Source organism: Procambarus clarkii, chromosome 52, assembly GCF_040958095.1.
Source record: "Procambarus clarkii isolate CNS0578487 chromosome 52, FALCON_Pclarkii_2.0, whole genome shotgun sequence".
Taxonomy (NCBI): Eukaryota; Metazoa; Arthropoda; class Malacostraca; order Decapoda; family Cambaridae; genus Procambarus; species Procambarus clarkii.
The window spans coordinates 20,637,655-20,644,298 of record NC_091201.1 but is presented as its reverse complement, the minus strand read 5'-3'; positions in this window follow the sequence as shown (position 1 = coordinate 20,644,298).

The window sequence follows — 6,644 nt, the reverse complement described above, 5'->3', positions numbered from 1 at the left end:
CTTTGAATATTCACATGAGGTGCTTTAAGGGAAACATTTTCGTCTTTATAAACTAAGGAACTCTTGCTAATGTCCCTCAGCCTACTGGCTGGGGACCGTCCAGCTGCAGGGTGGGGACCGTCCAGCTGCAGGCTGGGGACCGTCCAGCTACAGGGTGGGGACCGTCCAGCTGCAGGCTGGGGACCACCAGCTGCAGGCTAGGGACCACCAGCTGCAGGCTAGGGACCACCAGCTGCGGGCTAGGGACCACCAGCTGCAGGCTAGGGACCACCAGCTGCAGGGTGGGGACCACCAGCTGCAGGCTGGGGACCACAAGCTGCAGGCTGGGGACCACCAGCTGCAGGCTGGGGACCACCAGCTGCAGGCTGGGGACCACCAGCTGCAGGCTGGGGACCGTCCAGCTGCAGGCTGAGGACCACCAGCTGCAAGCTGGGGACCACCAGCTGCAGGGTGGGGACCACCAGCTGCAGGCTGGGGACCACCAGCTGCAGGCTGGGGACCACCAGCTGCAGGCTGGAGACCACCAGCTGCAGGCTGGGGACCACCAGCTGCAGGCTGGGGACCACCAGCTGCAGGCTGGGGACCACCAGCTGCAGGGTGGGGACCGTCCAGCTGCAGGCTGGGGACCGTCCAGCTGCAGGGTGGGGACCACCAGCTGCAGGCTGGGGACCACCAGCTGCAGGCTGGAGACCACTAGCTGCAGGCTGGGGAAAACCAGCTGCAGGCTGGGGACCACCAGCTGCAGGCTGGGGAAAACCAGCTGCAGGCTGGGGAAAACCAGCTGCAGGCTGGGGGACCACCAGCTGCAGGCTGGGGGACCGTCCAGCTGCAGGCTGGGGGACCACCAGCTGCAGCAGACCTGAAGTAAAAGATTATCTTCACTGGAGAGGTAAATTAATGACCGAGTTTCTTTCCCAATTTACCGGATGAAAAACTGGTGGAAAATTAGAGCTCTCCGTCTGGTGTTGTTATTAGTGAAGACTTTGATAAGTAAGCTCGACCAAGACGGGAGAACACCGCTGGAAACTACTGGTCGTATATCAAGAAGGAAGAACAAGAAGGCCAACTTGCTCATGAAGAACTTTCTTCACACCAAAATATAACAACCTGAGAGAAACGAATGTCGTCTGTGCCTTTACATGTCCACTTGATGACTGTCAACGCTAACCTACTATATAGGTCAGTCGCCTAACAGTGCACTAGCGGTCAGTCGCCTAACAGTGCACTAGCTAGTGCACTATAGTGCTAGTGCACTATAGTGCACTAGCACTATATATATATATATATATATATATATATATATATATATATATATATATATATATATATATATATATATATGTATATATGCATATATATATGCATATATATATATTATATATAAACTCACTTTATTTAAAATTGCATTACTCAAAAAGGGTTACATGCAGGGTACATGGATACTCGTCACAGGTTGTAGAGTTCCTCCAGTTCCTCAGATGGCGGGCAGGAACCACGGATGTAGTGAGCATTTCCTCTCTGGATCGCCACACTAAGGCTCTGAAAGAGAAAACTGGCGGCTCTAGGGTCTTTAGTTGTTTCCATCAACTTGGAACCCTCCTCCTTTAAGAAACTAACAGTACTTTTACCCCAGGCACCAAGTGTCTCTGAGGCAATGGGAACCAAATTGTAGTGGTGCTTAAGGTCTCCGTATTTACGCGACTTTGCTGCTTCCTGGTGATTGGCAGCACGTCCTGCCTGTGCATCACTGAAGTTAACATAGGTGTTGGCTAAAGTTGAAACGCATGTGTAGTCCCACACCAACTGTCTACCATTCTTCCAGAGGGGTCACCGTGATTCCGTCTGGGCGACCGACAGGCTCATCAGAGTTGCAGGACATTAGGTAACGGGGCTCTCTCTCTGCTGGACAACCGGCTGTAGAAAGGCTTCTCTTAATATTGTCATTAACCTCGCCGTGTCTTCATGCCATCCTTCTGTCCTTTGGCAGAGAAGGCCATGCCGTACGTACCTGTCATCTATTGCCTCGCCACAAATACACCTGTATTGGGTGTGGATTGAGGCAGCGAGGCGGAGAGCCACAGCAATTCGGAGGGCCTGCGGTGTGAGACGGGTGCCGGTTGCTGACATTGGGGTTGCTAATAGGAAGTCACCTGCATGGGAAGGTGCTACAGTGTCATGTGGTGTTGTTGCAGCTTCTAGCAATGTCGCAGCTTCTTGATTGGCAATGGGGCGATCCCAGCTGGATTGCTTATGGGCTTCAGAAGGCGGTGGTTGGGGTGCTGGTCCTGCGAGAGAGATCCATTTGGTGGTGCAGTCTGTAAAGCTGGGATCATGTATCCCTGTCTGTTGAACTAGGTGCTCAGGGAGGATTTCCTTCACCAGGTTCAGACGCCACTGAAGGGGACAGGAACGTTGGTACAGCTATTTGTGTTGTTGTGCGCACGCCAAGGCCCCCGAGTCTGACAGGAAGGGAGACCTGTTTCCACTGTGAGTCGCTGAGAGAAAGGTTGAGAACATTGCTCTCAACCTAGCATTGATTTCAGCAAGCTGTCGTACTCTTCTAATTTAATATTATTGAAAGATGGCGAACATCTAAGAAAGTAGGTCAACCTGGGGAGGGACAAGCATCTGGTGATGAGGTAAAGTGCATCATGAGCATCGATGTCTTCAATCCTCTCGGTCATCCTCTTCAGGTCAGTGATCTTCTTACCAAGGACCTCGTCGATGGCATTCCCTCCAAGAGGAGCACCTAGGAGTGTGCTGTCCTCAGGGTTGGTTGTATGAATATCAGGCAAAACAACCTTTATTTGCTCTATTATGTGCTGGTTGGTGGAGGTTATTTCGCACTTGGAAGAGTTCAGGGTGAGGCCTAGACTTGCTCCTTGCTCCTGAATTATTCTTATGTCCTCCAGGAGGGAGTCTGAGGAGCCGGCTAGAGTACCATCGTCCAATAACCAAATGTTGAGCTCACTGAACAGGTTATTAGTGACTTCCTTGATGACTAGGCAGAAAATAAAAGGCGCAAGGGGGTCACCCTGTTGGACACCTTCTTGTGATTCAGTTTCATGTTCCCCGAATAGCAGTTAGATTCTTGCTGTAGCATGAGTTTACAAAAGGGTAGAATTCAATTTCAATTTCTTTCTTTATTATACACCCCATACCCATCCCGTGGGCAGTGTAAAGGATAACATAGGCACATAATCGGTTCAGGAACTGAACCCTCTAGTTCGTTTAGCTAAGCAAATAGCAATCTTTTGACGCTAGTTACAAAATTATTAATATTATATATACATGTACACATACTCATGCATACATGTACATACGTATACATATATACATACACATACATATTTAATCACCCACACAAATACATACATCAATAATCTTTTGTGTCACAAGTGATTCAACAAGAGGTTCACAACAGTCACTATACAAGGCACTTTACATCTATGGTGAATCACACAGTTACTAGTCTTGCTGCACACCCACCCAACTGGGCGGCAGCTTTACAGTCATGTGCTCCACACCCACCCAACTGGGCGGCAGCTTTACAGTCATGTGCTCCACACCCACCCAACTGGGTGGCAGCTTTACAGTCATGTGCTCCACACCCACCCAACTGGGTGGCAGCTTTACAGTCATGTGCTCCACACCCACCCAACTGGGCGGCAGCTTTACAGTCATGTACATGCATTACTTACAGTCAGCAAATTTTGGATACTTCGCTAAGATTTCAGGCAGCACATCATTATAAATGAAGTACTTACACATTTCTTGGACACTATTGATGGTGTTATCTCTAAATGCCGCGATATTTTCACATTCCATTATATAATGACGCAAAGTATGCGAATAGTTCTGCTGACAGAGTTTACATTTAGTCAAGTTTACATCAGCAGATGTTACAAATTCCCAGAGGTACTTGTAGCCGAGCCTAAACCTAGCAGTGGTAACATTTAGAAGTCTGCTAACCTTATAGGATGACCCATAGACGTGCGTTTCTTCCTGCATAATAGAATGATGATAGATGGAGGGAAGGAAAAAGGCGATGAACCGCACTGAGTACTGCATCTCTTACCAGATTGAAAGCATTTTTGAAGTCTAGTTTTATCAGGGCATTTGCATCAGTAATGTTGTCAATGTAGGCTCTAACTGCATGAAACCCCGAATGAATATATATATATATATATATATATATATATATATATATATATATATATATATATATATATATATATATATATATATATATATATATGTCGTACCTAATAGCCAGAACTCACTTCTCGGCCTACTATGCAAGGGCCGATTTGCCTAGTTTACCATATATATATATATATATATATATATATATATATATATATATATATATATATATATATATATATATGTATATATATATATATATATATATATATATATATATATATATACATATATATATATATATATATATATATATATATATATATATATATATATATATATATATATATATATATATATATATATGGTAAACTTGCATAAACTCATAAGTCAAAGGTAACACAAAGAGCTCACACGCCTGTGAAGGGCTCGGACTTTCAACCACTTTTAACCATCTGCCGTGGTGGTCAAGTAAGGCACTTGAGGAGAAGTGATGGAGGTGACCTACTTGACCACAAACCAGAGAGCACGAGGGTGAAACCTCGGGTTTGGGCTCTGGTCGTGAGCCTCAGTATTCCTAGTGGATTCAGCTGAATCCCAGGTCCATGTCAGTGTTCCCTACACCTGAGTACATGTCTAAACTACAGATCAGAAAATGAAGAAACGACGACGTTTCGGTCCGTCCTGGACCGACATTAATTCTCACATCGGCAATAAGTGGATATTAATTGCATCAATTATAATACTCGACATATGAAGGGGGTCTTTCCCCCCCTCCGTCGTAACCCACACTGAGGAGCACTCCGACAACTTCCTGTTTTCTGTGACTAATGTGATTGTGGGTTGTCAAGCCGTGTTTTTCCAGACGACGCTCACATAATAGGAGACATAAATTGTCTGGGTCTGTGTGCTTAGTGGAGTTTGGCCTTAAAATAGTTAGAGCAGGTTTTTGGAAGCTTGTTATGTGAGTTGGGTAAAGAAATAGCGGGTCCTTTCTTAAGTAGAGGGTGCCTTGGTAAGTTACAGCCAAGGATTAACAAGCTAGAGATAAAAGTGGCACTACATATATGACTCTCTTGTTTACGCTTCGTTCTACTTTAAATATAATATAATACTCTTTCAAGTGCAAGAGCGCGCTCGTGAGCATGGATTCGCATGAGACAGGATATGTGGGACCTGATAGCAACATATAAGATTCTATGAGAAATGGGAAAAAGTAGACAATGCTGCATTATTCAAGGCCAGAAAGGGCAAAATGAGAGGTCATAGATGGAAACAGAAACTCAAATTAGTAAAAATAGATGTCAGAAAGAACTTTTTCCAATGGAATGTTCATTCCATCCAGCGGTCGACCCCCAAAGATGCATTCATAAATTTTAATATGCTGTTCATTCAAAATAGTAATTTTCTCATATATTAATTATATTATAATATATTAGCATATTGTGCATGTATAGGCATAGGTTAGGTTAGGTGTTTAGGTTCTGTTGGCGATTATTTGTATTTGTTGTACGTGGGTGAAGCATTTACAAGACGGGCTAATTGATCAGCCAGTCCTCATAAACAAAGTCCAAAGTCCATTCCATGCACCAGCCAAACCCCTATTTATGAATAAAATACGATTTACACACGACTCACAACTGATGACGTCCGAAAACTTCCAGAACAAGCATGTTAAAATTGATGAATTCATCTTTGGGGTTGGCCGCTGGATAGAATGGACTTGGTCTGAGGGCGCGTTGCTAACTCGGCCCTGCAAGCAAGGTGAGTACACGCACACACGCACGCGCGCACACACACACGCACGCGCGCACACACACACGCACGCGCGCACACACACACGCATTCATGCATACAAGCACACACGCATGCACGCACGCATGAACACACACACACACACACACACACACACATATCGGCGGCGTATGTGAGGCTGGCTAACATCAGAACCGCTTTCAGGAACCTGTGTAAGGAATCCTTCAGAACCTTGCATACCACATATGTAAGACCAATCGTGGAGTATGCGGTCCCAGCAGGGAGCCCGTACCTTGTCAAGCACATGACGAATCTGGAAAAAGTTTTGATGTATGACACTAGGCTAGTCTCAGAATTAAGAGGCATGAGCTCGAGAAAAGGCTGCACCTCACGTCGCTGGAAGACGAAAGAGCTCAGGGAAACATGATCACCACATACAAAATTCTCAAGGGAATTCGCAGGGTAAACATGGATAGATTATTTAACACTGGCGGTACACGCACAAGGGAATACAGGTGGAAGCTGAGTACCCAAATGAGCCACAGAGACATAAGGAAAGAACTATTTCAGTGTCAGAGTATTTAGTAAATGGAATGCACTAGGATTATATATATATATATATATATATATATATATATATATATATATATATATATATATATATATATATATATATATATATATAACTGAAAACTCACACCCCAGAAGTGACTCGAACCCATACTCCCAGAAGCAACGCAACT